Source organism: Polistes fuscatus, unplaced genomic scaffold (assembly GCF_010416935.1).
Source record: "Polistes fuscatus isolate 324 unplaced genomic scaffold, CU_Pfus_HIC Scaffold1, whole genome shotgun sequence".
NCBI lineage: Eukaryota > Metazoa > Arthropoda > Insecta > Hymenoptera > Vespidae > Polistes > Polistes fuscatus.
In genome coordinates this window covers 8,310,681-8,329,910 of record NW_025112997.1, presented here as the reverse complement: position 1 = coordinate 8,329,910, position 19,230 = coordinate 8,310,681, and the positions used below count along the sequence as shown (strand labels likewise).

Sequence of the window (19,230 nt, the reverse complement as noted above, 5' to 3'; positions counted from 1 at the left end):
TTAACGTAGTTTCCTAAAGATAAACGAATTATCGTGTTGTTGAGGGAGAAAGAAATAAAGTAGAACGTCAAAATATTTAAATACTCTTTTGAGGAATAGGACAAATTAAGAAGTTGTATATGTAAAGGTTCTGAGAAAATATATCATAGTTGAGATGCATCTTTGCATTATACTGAAATTGTTTTGAATCTCAAAGTATACTTAGGTGGAATTATTCTCGCGTAACTCTTCGGACAATTTATGCAAAAGTAGAGGAGTAGCAATGACGAAGACGAAAATTAGAGATGCGAAGAGAGGAAAATCTATAAAGAGGAAAAGAGTGTATTCGCGAGTGCAGATGCTCGTCTATGTGTACTTGACTTGGTATAAACGTTGTAGGAGGTGAAAGAGGCGGAAGAGGTGGAAAAGAAGGGGGTGGTAGAGGAGGAAGAGGAGGAGGGAGTACATCGCCTTCGAGCAAGTATTGCCCGGTTGTCAGATAGTAGGTAGGGTCGTGGAAGGAGAGAAGGTACCTACGTGGAGGTTAGGTTGGAATATAGTTTAAGCTAGACGAATGGGTTGGTGGGTGGGCTGGAGGTAGAAGAGTGAACCGAGGCGGGTAGTTTTGCCTGGGTAGTACCCCGGCGCTCTGCCACCCTTTCAACCACCCCCAAACCGCCTCACGACCACCCTCGGTTACTACTACCACTACTGCTGCTGCTCCAGCACTTTCTCTCTCTCTCTTTCTCTCTCTCTCTTACTTTCTCTTTCCCGGTTCCTCTCTTTCTCTTTCTCTCCTCCACCTTCTCGACGACGCCATACCCTCGCTCATAATATCCTGCACGTCAGACTTTGAAAACTCCAACAATTTCCTCCTGCCGCCTGGTTGGAGAGCCGCGAGGGGTGGACGGGGACGGCCGGGGCTCCGGGGGTTGCTTCTACTCGCTCTTTCGTAGAGATGGTTCCAGGCTGCCGCCGCCGCCGCCACCACCGCCACCACCACCGCCACTGCCGCCTTCTCTCTCTTCTCTTTCTGCCGCCACCCCGGAGCTCCGATACCGGGGGTTGAGATGGTGGCGAACCGACGGTGCGAGGGAGACGAGTTTCGAGTTTATATAAAGTTCGGGCCACATCAATAATTATAAGTAGAGAGCCGAGGCAAGATGGCGCACCCGACTGGTAAACCCCATCCCCCGATTCACCTCAACACCCACCCCACTGTACCGAGTCATTATTCAAGACATCCTTAATTCCTCCTTCTCCCACCTCCCCCTCCTCTTTCTCCTTCTATTCCTATTTCTACTTCTTCTCTGCACCTTCCTCTGTCTCTCAACGCTCCAACTTTCCATCATTATTTCTTCGTTTCATCCCCTTACGTCATCTTCAAAACTACTTCCAAGCAGCACGAAAATTTCAACCTTGGTGGAATCCTTCTTTAGCATCTCCTTTTCGTTCGGATCTCTTCTGAAAATTGAAGCGTATTATAGTCGCAAATTAAATACAAATAAAGCATTATTTTTTTTAATATTAACGATTCAAATGATTTTTGTAAGATTAAACATTATATATTTTCATCAGAAATAAAACATTTATTAGTAAGTAGAGCTATAGATAAATATTCGTTGTTAAATTATCAGAGAGAGAGAGAGAGAGAGAGAGAGGAACAGGTATTTCACAAGTATATTGAAAATTTTACAAAGATACGCCAGGCGTCGAGTCATTAAACTTCTCGAAGCGAGAAGAGGAAAAACAGAAGGGGAAAATGATGGAGGCTGCCTTGCTTTCTGGCAAAGATGACGGTTGATTAATGTCGAGGGTAGTTTCTTGTTCTCTCTCTCCTGATTCGCTATTTTCAATCATAATACCAAGCTTTACCTCAGGTTATATACAACACCATCAACATAATGCATTCATGAAATGCAATTAATGGCTTAATTTATTTTTTTATTTGATTAAAAATTGTTGTTGAGTTTGTATTTCGGTTAAATAAATATTACAAGGCAATTGCATTTTAAGAATTTGATCTAGGGTCACTAGACATTGTCTTAAAAATATTTACGTATAAATAAATCGTATAAGTTTAACAGTTTCATCGAAAGATGAAACTTAATGCAATCCGTGATGCGTCCAATAACACAGACCTGTTTCTTTTTCAAAGTATGGCTTCTTTTGGTTTCTATAGAAGGGATGGAAAGTACGGGATTAATAGACGAACAAATTAGCGCAAAGTTTGGGTAGAGAGCTGCGTGCACCCGCGGCACTAATCCCGTGCATTAAAAGTTAACGGCGAGCTGGCGCGGCCCGTGTGTCCTTCCTGGCATTAGATTTCTGAGTTTCCCGGCCGAGTTAGGGCAACACCAGATCTGCGTTTCAACTGGAAACTACGTTAGGGACAGATTCGAACCGATCCCCCCACCAATTCACTGAGTTGGTATATATATGTGTGATATTCGTGCTGGACAAGTTTGATGCCGAGAGGTTCCAGGACGACTTGAAAACTACAATATTTCTCCTTTAGTTCAGGAAACCTTAATGGTGAGAATTTTTCTCTTAAATTTCCGTCATATAATATTCTCATTATAATCTGTATGGAAGAAAAAATAATGAAAGAAAAGAAAATAAAAATACAAATTTAGATGGTCTATACAAAAACGTTACGATTCCAGAAATATTGGAAAAGAAAAACAAGCGAACACACGAGAAATATCTAATTAACGTAGGTTAATATTTTACAAAAGGTTCTCCGTAACACCTGTGGAATATCTCTGGATATATAGCGAAAGAAAAAAAAATGTAATTGCTTCGGTTCGGTCTCCGTGGACGGAAGGACGGATCTGGGAGGAAAAAGTCCTCCCTGGTCGAGTGGCCAAGCAAAAAGGAAGAAGCGAGGATGAGCAGAAGCAAAGAGAACGAAGAGAAAGAAAAAAGAAGAATCGCGTGCAAGCGGCCGCAGGGAGGGTGAGAGGACTGCGCTCAATTTAGCAGCCGCGGAAAAAAGGAACGCGGGAAAAGACGGGAAACAGCTTAACGGGGTTAAAACCACCCCTTTCGGTGGCCAGAGGTAGGAGGTAAAAAAGCTAAGCGGCGTTTTATAGACCCAACAAACGGCCCGCGTATACCTACCCGAGTGCCAACCCCGTTTTTACACCCTCGTTGGAAATTAGAGGCTTTTTGTGCTAAATATACCCCCTTTCTCTTTCCACCTCTGTTTTCTCCCTTCCTCTTTCTTTTCTTTTCTCTTTTTCTCATTCTATCCTTTTTCTCCTATCTTTCTCTTCTGCTTCGAGCTCATATGCGACCAGTGAATCTCATATTAATTTTACATCCTTGTAAATCCGACGTTTATTACGAGTACCAAGCTGACACTCTTTTTAATCATATCGTTACGGAAAGGATATAGTTAATTTACAATCCAGTCATTTTATTTAATATTCAATAGATATATGCTCGTAAAAACAGAATTAATGCTATGTACATTTTTGATAAAAACTTTAAGATCAGTTTTTCTCGTTTTATTGCTATTAATTAAAATAACCTGACGTATAATAATCAATTGTTTAGATAACTTTGACGATGATTAAAATTAAATATAACAAAGACAAAGAAAAAAATATTATTTCTATTTATAAAAATTATCTTTTATCTACCCGTATTTTTTCTTGGACAATGAGATCCGCTTTAGCAAAACGAGAAAGAGAAAAAAGGAAAAAGTACGAAGGGATTCTCGGACGGAGTCAGTTTCCGGTAAAGCGGATTTGAGAATCTCCTTGGTAGGTCTAAGTGAAAATAAAACGGTCGACCAGTCAGGCAAGAGAGTGTGAAACGAGGGTGGCGTTTCTCCCACATAAATTAGCTGGTAGGAGTAAAATGCAAAACATTCGTTCAAACCGCAGTTCAACACAGACGAGATCGGTCACGTTGCGGCTTTGTCCATCCGAATTTACCCTGAGGATAGGTTCATCCCTCGCATCCTTGATCTTCTCCTACCCCGCAGTATCACGTATTTCAGAAATCGCCATTTTATGATTCAAAAAAGATAGACATATGTAGCTTATCACGTTCACATATTGTCTACATTTTTTCACTAATTTTTATCATTAATAATTCATTGCAAATCATACATGAGAGGAACTTTCTCGTTCTTTTCATTTATGATAGGAAACGATATTTTGTCAAACCATTAAAAATACACGTAAAAAAGTGACACATTTGTACGCATTGAGTTCAAATCGCTGTATCAAAGAATCGCAACTTTAGACACTTACCTAAAAATGAAATAGAATGATTTTTGCGTACATTGAGTTTTGCACTTATCGAAGAGCATACCATCTCGAATAGTATTTCTCTTCTTCAAAGTGCCAAGCCGAACGACATATCCGTTTTCCCAAGTAATCTCGCGGCGCTTCGGGCGATTCTCAAACAATTCTATACATCTCGAGTGTCGGAAGTGGCTGGGACTATAAGGAGAGGAAGAGATAAAGTAAGAGAGCGAGAATAAGAGCGAGAAGGAGGGGTAGCTGCGCGTTCGTACGGAGGAGCGAGCGAAGCGTATAGGAGGTGAAGGTAGGTGAAACAGACAATACACCTTCGCGGTGGGTGGCTTATCTAAGAGTCCATGGCGTAGCCTCCGGGGTGCAGTAATAACCGGGAGGGCGGGCTGATACCGGGCTAAGAAATGATAACGGCACTCGCAAGCCAGCCACCATTTTCGAGTTATATTGCCTCGAAGCCTGCAGCAAGAGAGGCGTCCGTAGAGAAAGAGAAAGAGAAAGAGAAAGAGAGAGAGAGAGAGAGAGAAGAGAGAGAGAAAGGGCCGAGGAAACGAGAGAAGAGAGAGAACTACCGGCGGTATCGCTACCACTTACAACCTACGGAGTCCTCCTCTTCCACCCCTCCCTGTACCTCACAAGCAACCCCATACAACGTAGTCCTTCCTTGCTCGTTTGAATCGGCCGCTATCTGAACTCCCACCTACTATATGGAACGATACGCTCCGGAGTATAACCCTTGAGCTTCCCTTTTTTATTACCAATCGTTGGAGATAATTACTATGTAGCGCGTCGTCTCGCCTTGGTTCCTCAGGAAGAAATTCGTCTTTCCTGTTAAACCAAGCGAACAAAAGGATATATAATATCAATGTATCGAAACGATACACCAGGGTAATGTGTGTACACAATGATGATGCACCTTCTACGCACACATTTAAACCCATTCCGATAGTTCGGAGGTGAGAGCATTTCGCGTTTCACCTTCGAACCTTCGTTGTCGTTTCGATTCGCCCTTAGGGAATAGCGTCTATAGCTAGCTACCTACGTAGAGGAGATGTGGCGCTTCCTTCGAAATGCAACGATATTCGATTCCTTCGTGCGGCCCATGAATTTTCCTTCCTCGCTACGATCGGATACAATCCGGCGCTGTTATCGTTTGCTTCGTTGTTTAACCGATCGAGAGTACCGAGTGGGTACGCGGATAGATTGCCTCGAGGAATTAATCTCGAAGATCTTAAAGCGCAACAGAAACTTTGTGGTCTTCCACGAACGTCTTGGAATACAGAATAAAATTAAATTGAAAAATATGAAGTTTGTAATTGGAAGTAATTAGATCATATCAATCATCTAATCGAGAATGGTACAAACTCTACGCTCCTTACGATCATTCCCGGTCATTCTCGATTATTCTCGACCTATTCTTGAGAAATAAAGTGTTCCAAAGGATCGAAGAAGTTGATCGGCGATTCTATGATTTGGAAAATGTATAGGAAGGCGGCGTTTTAAAAGGAACGAGTTCAAATGAGGTCGCCTCAACTGACTGATGACGTCATTACTGTCAGGCTTAATGAAAATTTCCGGAAAGTTACCGCTCGGCCCGACTGCTGACGCCATGTTACCATCTCGTGCACCGTATACGCGCGGGGGGTGAGATGGGGTCGAGAAAGAGGACGAAGAGAAGGAGAAGGAGGAAGAAGGGCAGAGGAGTGGAGAAGAGAGTTGCGCCCGCGAGCGAACGAGAAATTTTACGAGAATTTCCGAGACTAATTTCTCTGGCGCTTTGCGCTCCAGGCAGGCGGGCGTCGTTAATTTCTGACGTTAATTGCTAAACCTAAAGTTTCTAGAAATTTCCTGGGCGCTTCTAACCTCACTTCTACCATTCTCTCTCTCTTTCTCCTCTCTCTCTTTCTCTCTTTCTGTTTAGTAAGCGTTCGCCCGAGTCGATCTCTCTCCTTCCTTACGCTTCATCCACCATATCCATACTGATATACTGTGTGTACACAATCCTTTCTTTCGAGTTTACTTTCTGAAAATGATTTCTTACTCTTTTTAAATTTTGTTATTATCTACATATTTATTATAAAAAATTAGTATCACATTCGATTATTTTTTGTTAAGCATTTTTCTTTCGAATTTATTTCGTATTCAAAAAATGCGAGTAAGAAAGGAAGTTACAAGAGAACGAGATGGAGAAGAAGAGGTAGGATAAGAAGGTAGATAAAGGAGAAAGAGAGAGAGAGAGAGAGAGAGAGAGAGAGAGAGGGGGGGGGGAAAGACAAGATGCCCCACCACCAGGGCTGGAGTCAATTACGTTGCGATAAAAGAGCGAGGGAGAGTTCCTTGCGCCCTCGTCTAGTTGTTTAGTTTTCCGCCATCTTTGTTCGCGCTTAGACGAGTCGCTGTAGTGGAGGCGGTGGAAGAAGGAAGAAGGGTGGGCTTCGTGCTTCGTGAGAGAAAGAGTAAGGGAGAAAAGCTGCCGAAGAGGAAAGAGGAAAGAGAGAGAGAAAGAAAGAGAAAGAGAGGGAGAACGGGGATAGGAGGGGTGGTACACTTGCGGACGAGCGAGAGGAGCAGAAAAGCAGAGGGTGGGTTAATAGCGGGCTCCGACGGTTCTACAACCCCATAGAGGGTCTCCGAATATAGTGGAGGGTGCAGGGAAGGATGCGAGGGTTGAGGGGAAGAGCAGTTCGAGGAAAGCATAGGAAAGGTAGGACGTGGGCGAGAAAGAGAGAAGAAGCCGCATTTCTCGTCGTTTCGTATTTCGAAGATGAAAAGAGAGAGAACGAGTCGCCACGGAGAACGATCGAAAGCGAAGAGAGAGTAAGAGAAAAGGGGTAGAGATACGGGGTGAAGAAAGAGGGAGGGCGGAAGGCGGTCGGGGGTGAAGAAGGAAGGAAGGGAAAGGCGAAAAGAGAGAAAGAGCGAGGTCGCTTCGTACTTCGCAGAGAGAAAGGGAGAAAGATAGAGAGAGGGAGAAACTTTACTTACTTACACCCCCACCAAGAGTCCCTAGCAAGACCAAATCGCGTTTGCGGGTAAGAGACGGGCCGATGGCAGCCGGCGTGAATCGGACGAGGCTGCCGTTTCTCGCAGCGCGCGCGCAAAAGGCTCCGTAACGATTTTCTGCTCCTTCGAAGGAATATGAAAGGCGATATTTGCGCTAACCCAGGACCAGGAGTATACGCCGAGTGGGTGGCTGTAGGTGATGGTTAGTGCTCCTGGAGAGGGAACCTTGCCGCGGACCGAGTTGAAGAGGCTGCTTTTCCTAGTGAGAAAGAGAAAGAGAGAGAGAGAAAGATGCTTGTACATTCTCCATCCTCTTCTTTCTCCTCTTCCTCCTTCGCCTCTTTCTCTTTCTCCTCGTTGGCCTCTCTGGCTCGCGTTTCTTCCCTCTCTCTTCGTCTTGCCACTTTTACTGAAGAGAGAAAGCTAGGCAGGTCGTATCGTCCCGGCAAATACCGCTCGGCTAGGATTTAAGGGATGAAAAGGGGCAGGAAACCTTCTTTGCTGCCTCCGAGAGCTCTTTGATGTCACTCGACGTGCCACTGTCTAATTTTGACTTCGCCAAGCGAGGCTCCTCTAGCTTTTCTACCAACGAAAAATTATCAAGGTGCGATTAATGTGTCCTTCGGCCTATTAACCTCGTCACAAGAGAGAATAAGATATATATATATATATATATTTTCTTTTTTTTCTGTTCAAAAGTTTTCTGACCTTTTCGATCGCTTTGCGACATTTTTAGCGACATCAAGGCTTTATGAAATAATTTCTAGAGACAACGGGTACCACTTGATTCGTATATAAATGAGTCCTTGTTGATGTAAAAGTTTTCGTAATGCTTTTTCTGCGTTCCGTCAGTTCCGTATGACATAGATAAATTTAGTCGGAAAGCGAGTTCGGAGTTTTTAACTTTTCAGAGTGGAAGCTAGAAATAATAAAGTTAGTGAGATCCTGAACGCAAGATGGCAGATTATTTTAAAAGTGGAGACGTCGGAGAAAGCCAATGCATCTTTCCAACCGGTCGCATGAGACAAAAGCAAGCGAGGACAAGAAGGCAAACGGGAGGAGAAGAGGGGGAATATAGGGTGGGTATAGGGTGAGTGATAGGGAGGTTTCTGTATGGTGGCGAAGAAGAGGAGTGTCCGGGTGAGAGCTCCCTCATTCCCGGTTGGAGACTTAGAGTTGGTAATTAAATACAAGGAAGCTTGCTTCGCCTCGTCTCGTCCGGAGTCAGCCTCAACCTACTCCCACCTTCTAGCTCTCTTCTCGTCTTCTTGCAGCCCTTTTCGTCGTGCATGGAATACAGAGAGAGCTGTATTTAATTCGAGAGTTCATTCGATTTACTTCGAGACGTAGATTAGGTGCCGTCGAACTCTAAGCAAACGACTAACGATAGTATTCTTCTTGTCATCCTTATTAAGCTTTTTTATGCGAACTCGAATGGAACTTTCTCATGTTCGGAAATGAGAATCTATCCTTAATTATTTCATCGTTTTTCATACTCGAAAATGACTATTTTTTCTTTACTGCATTTTTTGATTATTAATAAAAAGTCACTAATGTAATTTTTTTAGAAAAAACTTTATCGGAAGAAAAAATCTTTTCAAATATTTTTAGATTCCAATTATGTATCATGTTCCGAAACGTTTATGATTATGTTACGAAATAAGATATCATTTCGACAATGTTTAAATCAAAACAACATGAAAAATGATAACACAGCAAGTGTAATTAATAAGAAGTTAAACGTGAATTTTCTTGGAAATGGACGAAGGGAGTAATGAGTTGCGAGGAAGATCGAGAAACACCCAGGTGGACATCTATAAATTCTATTCTTTTCCTAAATCAATTTCTCGATCGAGTAGCGAGACATGCATGCGTATAGTCGTGCCCATTATTGGCAATAACAGTGTTACACCATCGAAGCAGAGGCCTTTCTGTCCTTGTCTTCCTTCATGGTTTCTCCTTCGTTCATTCCTTCTTTGTCTCTCTCTCTCTCACTCTCCTTGTTCACTATCTTCTCTTCCCGCTTCAGTTCCTTCTTCGGCACAGCTACCCAGTCTCCTTTCACTCACTCTCGTTCTCTCTATCTTTCTTTGCGTGCTCTCGTTCTCTCATGGTGAAACTCAATTCCCCAGGCCGTGCAGAATGGAGAGGGCGCGGCACACACTTTGCTTGCTCCCGCTGCACAAGACGAAATTTCATTCCCACCCGCGCCCATCCTATGCCCGGTAATTGTGCACGTGAAGCAACCTGAAACCTGCATTTGCCCCGTAGCTTCGCAAAGGAGGTCCTCCTTTTGCACCTCTCCCCCACCTTCTACCACCATCCATTCACCTATACCTACTTTCCACCCATCTACCTCAACATCTTCGTCATTTGAAATACCTTCGACAGCCTTCGTCTTAAAAGATACGTTTTTTTAATTAGGTACTCTCTTAAAGTACTAGCGTTTACGTCTTTGTGCTATCCACGACAACCTGTTTATAGCACTCGAAAACTTGGAAGTCTTCATAGTTGATCCCGATCAAACTACCACAACCATTAACGAGTATTCAGAAAGAATCCTGATTACACGAGAATTAATTGACGTGGAACATATTTAAGCAGGGATTATAACGGCTACAGCTTAGCTGAAATCCAGGATGAAGTTAATCATGCAAGGAGTTACTAAAGTTCTCTAAATCTTCGACAAGAAATGAGAGAAGTATAAGATAAGTTAGAGATAAAAGGAAAAACTTTCTATATCGTAAGGATAGATTTTCTAAATGAAAATGGCAAGTATTCTCGATTAGAGAAACGAATGAAGAAATAAACGATCACGCTAACGTCGTAGGAAACTTTAGGGCGAGGAGGTGGGTTGCACAATAAGACGGCTCAATGAAAAGCGTCTTTTACTGCGGCTGCATCGTGAATGCTTATATGTCGGTCTCTAGCATATTCTCTTTCTCTTTCTCTCCTTAGGAGACTCCCTCTTTCAGTTAGACGTTCTCTCTTTCTCTTTCTCTCTTATGTACGGGTTGCTTTTCTCCGCGTCCGTCTCACTCAGAACCTTTCTCGCGCTCACAAGCGTCGTTCCGTAGTCGCTATTTGCGCGATATCTCGCTCGTTGCGCGCCGGCTCAGCCAATGAAACCACGCGAAGGCGAGCTTTTACGGCGTTCTTACGGCATGGCGGGGCTGCTGAGGGTTAGGGCCGCTACCTCCGCAACGTTCTTATTGTTTCAGCCAGCCCCAAACCAGCGAAGCTCTCGCAACTACCCTCCGGCACACCGTGCCATGAGTTTCCTCCCTCCTTCTTCTCGCGCGCACCCTTTCTCTTCTCTTCTCTTCACCACTTCCACCTCCTACAACTTCTCCTCTTACTTCGCTTCCTTCTCATCCACATTCTCCTCTTTCTACGTTAACCTCTTCTCTCTCTTCTCCTAGCACTGTGCTTAGAATTTTAATGGACCGGCTTAGAAATTGTTGGCAGAATTAGATTTTAGGACGAGATTAGGCGGGGCTGCTCGAAATTACTGCAAGGAGAATAAGGGGGAATAAGGGGGTAGGGTATAAGGGGTGCTCCGAGGTACTCCTACGGTGGAGACCTTCACGAATTTATACATACCATCGTGGAAAGAGCACGCGAAAGCGGAGACTCTTACGCTGAATCTCGGTTTGTGTCTATTTGCCCTTTTCGAGGGACTTGTATTTTATGATCTTTCTCTTAGGTCCATTGTTTCGGTATTCAATTTCACGCTGGTTCTGTAACTATTTCAATTACATGAACTAACGATTGGAAAAATAGGAATGTTTTTTTTTCGAATATATATATAGATATGTATGGGTATATGCATACTTTTATACGTATATTAGTTTATACAGAATACAATGGCATCAATTACGATATATCTTACCGTTTAAAGGTAATTATGCAAGAAATGAGAAAGCGCTCGACGATTACGCGCAATGCGATCCTAATCCAGGGCATTTTAGTCCGTATGAGGAAGCACTGTTAGTATCGAGGAGTAACTATGTACGTCGAATTATGGTAAGGTCCGCTAGAGTCTAAGAGCGTAAGGCACGAGGGTACTTAAGTTTCGGTATTCCGAAACACTCGCAAGACGGTGGAAGTCGTACGGTCGTTAGATTAGGACCAGTTAGGAGCAAGGAAGAAGGACGGAAGGCAAAGAGTAAACGGTGAAAGAGGAGGAGGAGGACTGGGGGTAGCCGCTTATTCTCTTTTCCGAGGGTGCTGTTCCCTCCATCTAGTTTCCCTCCTCCACGATTAGGCGCCTTAAATAAATGAAACTTCTAGTACAGCGTGCAAGAACAGGCGGCACCGGCATATAAATCCTCTTGCTTCGTAATTTCAAACTCAAACAGCAGAGCGGGCCGACGACTCACCCCATTTGCTTTCGTCCTCTTGCTCTCGCTCTCGACTCGCAACCCACGTATTTTCCTTGTTCGTGGATGGTTAGGACGTTGGAGAGGGTGTCGAAGGATGGCTCTGAGATTTTGGCGGCCTACTGTGGGAGGAGTGAATACGCGTGCGAAGGTATCTAAGTAGGGGAGGAAAATGTCTTAGTAAGGTCATCCTATCAAGAACTTCAATCTTTTTTCTCCGAATTTTTTTTTGTCAGGCTATGAAAATGACAGGGGGTAAAAGACAATAGGATAGACAAAACAAAAATTATGATCTTATCACATTGATGTAGAAAAAACCTTTAAAGAAGTTACAATCTCTCTCTCTCTTCCTCTCTTTCTATTTCTATTTTTTTTCCTTCAGAAAATCAAACAGTCAGAGCTCGTTTGGAAGTTCTTTCATGGAAATCGACGACGCATTCTAAGGTCGTAGTAGAGGCATCAACGACTTTTGTACTCTTTTGACTCGACCCCCCGGCACCCGGAATCGTATCTCTTCTATTTCAACTACCGTTCCCGCAAATCCTCCTCCATTCTAAATCTGCCGTAGCAGCAGCAGCATCACCACTACCGTCACGGCAGCCCAGCTCTTCGTCCTCCGTTGGCTTTGTCTGCAACTTCAGCCGGGTGTTTCGCGATTATAATTTAACGACGCTGGCAACGAAGCGAAGTTGGCCCCAGAAATCAATGCGCGCACGAGACAAAAGCCAGCGACGACAGAAAGTGTGAGAGAGGAAGAGGAAGGGGAAGAAGAGATAGGATGGCGAGAAAGATGAACGGAGAGACAGAAAGAGAGAAAGAGAGACAGACAAAGAGAGAAAGAGGGAAATGGAGTAAGCTTGGCGGAGAACGGTTTTGAAGGATACAAGGGGGGTCGCCTCGAGAAAGGCCGAGGATGCTTCGAATGTCTACGCGTGTACGGGAGGGAACGATAAGTATTTCAGATGGTGCTTGTGACCTTACGAAATTCGACCCTATTTTTCTACAAGATAATACTATAAACTTGTATCTACTTTCTCCTCCTATTCAAAATTTCAACCCTACTAATGTTTCATTCCTAGTTTTGTTTCAATAATATTATCATTATAATAAAAAATAGGTTTTCATTTTTGTATACTAAAAATATTCAAGATATTATCTATCGCAAATACAAATAAAATTTTCGAATAATAAAATGTCCTAAATAATGATACACAAAACTTTGACACGAACTTTAATATCCGATCTCGATAATTTTTTCTCCGTTTGTTCATTTTTATAAAAAGGTAGAAGTCAACTCTTTATTTTTCTTAACGGCCTTACTTCCTCTCCAATCTCCAATGAACGACGATGGTACGGACGCCAGGCATTTGTGGCGGGTATTAAGAAATCTCTGTGGACGTTTGGCGGTCGGCCAACATTCCCGGCGAATTAAAATACCGCGCCGAACGTGCGGGGTATCTCGAATTCGCTGAGGTTTTCTCCACTACATTTTCCTTCTTTTCATTTGGATTCTTTCTTCTAAATATAGATATTCCTTTTTAACTCGTTGGTTTAGTAGATTTTGCACGAAACCCAAGCGAGCTCGTATGACTTACTGTTACTTAGTTATCCGTGAAAATATAAGAAATGACTACATTTATATGACTTTAACAAGAACTATATTAAATATATTGCTTTCCCTTTCCACTTTTACGAATCTAACGTAGTCAAATAATTGAAAGTATCTTTTAAAGGTAAAATGAAAAAATAAACGAAGAACGCTTACATATTTTAAAGTTGATGGCCAAGTTTCCATCGGCAATTCCGATCTCCTTTCCCACAAGTTCATTAACCTTTCTAAGATTTACAATTAGCAAGGAACGAAAAGATCGTAATCAGAATAAGAAAAAGAACTTTTAAAAAACAACTTTAAATCCAATTATCGAAGTATCGTCTAAAATTCATAGTCAAAAGCTAAGGAAGAGAGTGGCATCTGTCTGTATCTCCGTCCCTTTTCGAGATATTTCGTGACGCTAAGGGGGTGGTAAAGAAGGTTTTGGGGGTGGGAGTGGGGGGCGGGGGGAGATAGCATGGAATCACGGATTGAAGCATTTGAGGATGCGTACCCAGTGTACAAAGTCGTAGCTCGCGGCCCTTTCATTTGTAAACGAAATTACAGAATAAGGTTGAGACAGAAACGTGAAGTGAAGTGCTTAAGAGAAAGAGAAGCGTACTAACATAGACTGCATATAGAGAGAAAGAGGGGATGGAGAAATAGAAGAAGAGAGAGTGTGTAAAAGAGAAAGAGAAAGAGAGAGAGAGTCGACGTCGAGGTGAGGTCGGTTATACTACGAGGTTGGCAAGACGAGGGACCGTTGAGGAGTTCGAAGGGAAGAGGATGAGAAGCAAGAGGAGGAGGAGTAGGAGGAGGAAGAGAAGAAGAAGAAGAGAGTAAAGGGAAGGAGGAGAGCGGCGAAGAGGGTGGATTTTACTCTGAAGCAAACGGCTCAAAGGAAATTAAGGAGCATTCACTCTACGAGAAGCTTCCAACGGAGAAATATCGTCTGTGAAGTGGGAGATAGAAGCAAGGAGAATAAGATGGAATACTAGGAAACCCCCTTTTCACCCACCTATTCTCTCTTTCAATTTCTATCTCCCTTTCTCTTTCTCTTTTTCTTTATCTTTTTCTTTTTTAATTATTTCATTGTCGAAGTACAAAGCTACTGCCATGGTGATGTTAAACGAGCTGGAAAAATGAGATGCGTGCTATTGGCTTGATTCTTGATTCTCATGGGCTCTGTTGAACGTGTTAATCTTTTTTTGAAAAATGTAGAGAGAAAGAGATGAGGTATAGCGATCTCTTGTACGCACGCAATTGGCGTAATATCGTATCCTAAGATCTTCTTGCGAGTTAATTGGGAATTTTAATGAGCGGAGTCATGTGAGGGAACATTGTTAAGGATTTGGTTAAGGTAGACGTCTAGGTACGTTCGATAATACCTTGATAAATTTAGCGCGGACGATAATTAGGAATCGATATACTATCTGCCTGCATTCGCAAATAAATGTATAAACATCCAAATGAGTTTCCTTTAGTTTACACCTTTCTGTTAGTTTCTTTTTGTACAGGGTTTTTTAAAGCTGGGAATAAACTTGGTGACCTTAAGGATTCAATATTATATTGATTGCAAGAGGATTATATATTTTTTATTATACAATGCATTAACTTGTGTAGTTGTATGTCGTTCAAATTAAAGCGATCAATAATTCAAATACAGTTAATCCTGCATATTATATAAATATATAAAAAATATAATATGCAAGATGAATAATATAATATATATGGGTTATTTGTCAAATTTGATATGCAAAACATAAGATAAAAGTATATTACAATCACATTCTCGAACTTACTTTTTAAATGTACGGAACAAAATTTTACAGCAATGAAAAATCTTTAATATAGTTAATGAATTAAGATATTAGTCAAGTTATAAAGTTAATTCTGAATAATGTATAACAAAAAGTACTAAAATAAAAAGATAAGTAAAATGCATAGTAAAAATATGTTCGTATTCTGCGAAAGTTCCTTGCCGACTACCTTGAATAATGACTGTAAATACAATGCTCGCTGAGCACAATACCAGTCGTACTTACACGCAAGCTATGATCGTAAATAAACCTTGAATCAAACTAGCGACGCTCGAATATGACATAAGAAAATTTATTTTGAAATATTTTCTACTCGAACCATTACAAGAATTGTCAATGATACGCGTATAAGAGATATGAAAAATTATAAAGAGTATTTAAAAGAAATCATAGAAATTAATACAATCTCCTTTTCTATCTAATATTTAATGTTCAAAATCACATTAACTAATCATAGATCGTATTTGAATATTTCAATATAAAACATACATAAGAGATTGTAAATAATTTATAACTGTAATGATAATCTTAAATATACTAAATAAAGAATATTTTTAAAATTATAACAGAAACGAGTTATGAAAAACAGCTAAATTAATTTCAACGATTTCGTTTATAACAGTCTTTCTTCTCTCTTTCTCTTTCTTACACAGACGATAAAGTAACATAGAAGCTTTAGTAGAACGTTGGCAGCAGCCATAAACTAAGAAGAGAAGCGGGGAATCTTGACGAAGGTTTCGTAAGCAAGGCAGTGGCTTGAGAGTGAGAGGAAGATGGATAGATAGATAGATAAAGAGAGAAAGAGAAGAAGAAGAAGAAGAAGAGAGAAGCTGCGCTGCTCTCGTCCTGTTTTTCATCCCTTATTTTGCCAGAGGGGATAGAGAAGAGAACTGGTAAGACGGGGGTGGTAGTATGGCCGCTTTACTTCGGGACTCCGCCCTCGAGTGGATGCCCGCAAAAGGGGGAGAACTTGGAAAACCTGACGATCCTACAGGATAGTACAAAGTACGTACTTACGGAGTACAACGAAATGAAAAGGGGATGACACTTGTGGGAGGCCTTTTGGAGGATGAAACTATTAGGACGATCTATTTTTTTAACGTAATTCATTTAATACAAATAATTTCTCTCATTAATATTAATCGTTATGAACATGCCCGTTGTTGTTAAATTACCCTTTCAAGTAAAATCACATTATTAACACGTCAAAATTCATAAATATAAATTAATGCAAAATAGTATAATTCAAGTTACAAGAATGAGGAGTAAATATGATAGGAATAAAAATGAAGACTATGCTTTAAAATAATGGTTAATATCTTACCGTGTTTGAAGACGAGTCCGAATGAATTTTTAAGGAACAAACTTTGTTGAAAGCGTCGATCACGAGACAAAATTGCATACTGACCAGAGGCTAGAATAGCGTGTCCAAGTACTGGTCTACTGGTGTGCCCCACTCTTCTTGTCTCCCCCTAAATGACCGGTAAGCCTTTGGATATATGGGAAAGCAAACCAGTTCCGTACGGAATAACACGCCAAGTAAGATGGACAGCCGAGTGGAGGTCAACCTGACTCAGATATCGGAAGAAAGGAAAACCGTGTGGAGAAGATGAGAGAGAAACCTGTTCTGGGTCAATCCTGGGCCCTGCTGACCTACAGATGGGCCTAAGGTTCTTGCCCCTTCCTTCCAAATTTTCGGTACTCCTTGTGGGAAAACACGTGGCACCGTTACGATCACGAATTTCGTTATCTTCTTATACTTTATACGTGATCATTATTTATTTATAGGTTTAAAAAATATGATAGGCTAATTACATACAGACCTACTTAGATTACCATCCAAATGAGCAAATATTAAGTATTCTATTTCAAAAAACTCGTTTTTTATTAAAATTATTTTTTTTATTTTTATATTTATCTACGATATATTCATCTTAATTTGAGTATACATACTCGTGATTATTTTTAAAATATATAAATAAAATTTATTTTAACGTTGTAATGATCGATTAAAATTGTACATATAAAATATGTTTTTATATAATATATATTTTTTACTATTACATATCTATTTTGAATCGATATCTGTCCTAAAAAAGTTTTATCGTAAAATAATTTGAGATACTTGAATATGAAGAATGAAATATAAAGAATTATTTCATTCGGCGATATCAATATGAAGAAGAAAAAAGATCTTTTTGTCATCGAGTATGTACATCTGGTAACACATGAAAACAAGATCAACCGGATATACGAAACAGTTGCGACCAGTTCTTCCCACTTCCTCGTATCGCGACGACGACGTCCAGTTAGACCAGTTTTCAAATATTTCTGGGACAGGACAATGTCCAACGGCGTACAGGCAGATGCGACGTTCCAATGGAAAGTCCGGCAGTGTCCGAATGAAATTTACTTTTTGATTCAAATGTCTCGCTAACGAAAAGGATTTATCGCGTACGCGCCCCGCTTCTTTTTGGTCTCCCTTTTCCAATCTCTCCTCTTTCTCTTTTCTTCTTTTTTTTCGTTTGTTTCTCTATCCCTACCTCTCACGTAGATTTCCTCCTTTTTTTCGATGCAATACTTTCCTATCATTTATACAAAACTCACTCGTTTCGTTCAACTCGACACATGGAAATTTTTCTTCGCAGGGGAAAAAGAAAGCCGAGTATAAAAGGGGTAGAAATCGAGTAGACTATTGAGCTGTCAAGACAACGCGTCGGATGGTAACAACGTGAAATGTAATCGATATTCATTAAGAAACTTTAATTAAGTTCTGTGGAAGTTGCCATGGTGGATGACGTACAAATAAGAAGTACTTGCATTATCACGATCCGAAGGAAAGAACAAAGAAAAATGTTGAAAATACAACCTATGAAAAGAGTACTGAAGACGAACACGATATATTTCTATGATCGATACTCTTAAAAAATGAATGGAAACTCTTTAGAGAAGTTCAAAGAACTTTAATAAATTTCTTCTTACAAAATGAATGGATAACATCGATAATATTTTGTTCCTCATTTCCTTCCTTCAATTATTAAATGATGTATGTATTACTTACGTAATTAAATACGAATTTATATAATTATTCTAAATAAAATTTATCTGGTACGATCGATGGATGAATTTAACTGTTGAAGATATTTGGTTGTTGAAATAATAAAGAATGCCAACTCTCTTTCTTTCTCTTCTTTTTTCTCTACAATAGGGTTAGATCTAATTGTAAGAACACGACGGTGAAGAGAAAAAATATCTCCCTTGGTCCAGTGACCAATGGTCAAGGGTGTTCTCTTTTACTGATCACGTCATTAGCTCAGTACAGTGTCGACTCAACAATGCAACTAAATCTTTCGCGTGCGGTCAGTTGGTCATTAATAAGCAATTATTCGACGCCTCATTACACCGCGAGCGAATGCATAAGATTGTCCTCGACAAAGGTTAGCTGGGGAATGAAAGTTAGAGAGACGTATTGCTCTCTCTCTTTACACACATTTATGCGTGTGTGTTTTGCGTATGTTAGTGTTAAGGCGCCTGTGGTGAAGGTCCACACGATCACCTTCTACGTGCCTTCCTATGACGACCTCCAATGCCTCGAGGTATCCTGACCCCTCTATCCACTATGCCTTGGTATCGAGCCAAATTGGTTCCTGGTATTCATACCGAGAACTTGACCAAACGAGCTATTTTTTTTGTTACATTACTCCGATTCATGTATACTCATTCTGTATGTTAGTAAATATTATACTATTGATCGAAAATTACTATATCTTAGTACACTTGTAACAATTTGGAATTTTTCTTAATCGATAACAAAGCATACAGGGTGTATGTAATAACTGAGCCTAACTATAACTTGTTTCTTTTATTTTTTTTTGCCGATACAACACAAAATTGTAGAAATAATTTTGTAATTATTTAATAAGCACTATCATCAAGCAATGCAAATTTTTACAAGATTGCATCGATGCAACCTATTAGTTATTAAAAAATTTTGCGAACAAATGAACTTTATGAATCATACCAAAAAAATAAATATCTAGAAATTCAAAATATACTTTATACATATTAGAAAAATATGTCACCAAGAAATAAGTAGGTATATACATTATACATATCAAGATTCTTCCCTAACGTCAAAGAGAACGTTTTCTCCGTGTTTGCTCGCGTCACCGGCTCACTACGAA

The 19,230-nt window shown here is 40.7% G+C and overlaps 2 long non-coding RNA genes across 2 annotated transcripts; one reads left to right on the top strand and one right to left on the bottom strand.

Annotated features, from left to right (window-relative positions):
- The first annotated feature begins 1,078 nt into the window (after positions 1-1,078).
- Positions 1,079-2,899, top strand: LOC122518238. Its single transcript, XR_006304017.1, has 3 exons — positions 1,079-1,158; positions 2,162-2,514; positions 2,718-2,899. It is a non-coding gene; the product is annotated as an uncharacterized LOC122518238 (long non-coding RNA).
- LOC122518246 lies at positions 1,276-16,660 on the bottom strand. The gene is made up of 2 exons (XR_006304018.1): positions 16,371-16,660; positions 1,276-1,443 (listed from the first exon to the last, which is right to left on the bottom strand). It is a non-coding gene; the product is annotated as an uncharacterized LOC122518246 (long non-coding RNA).
- Between the last annotated feature and the right edge of the window lie 2,570 nt (positions 16,661-19,230).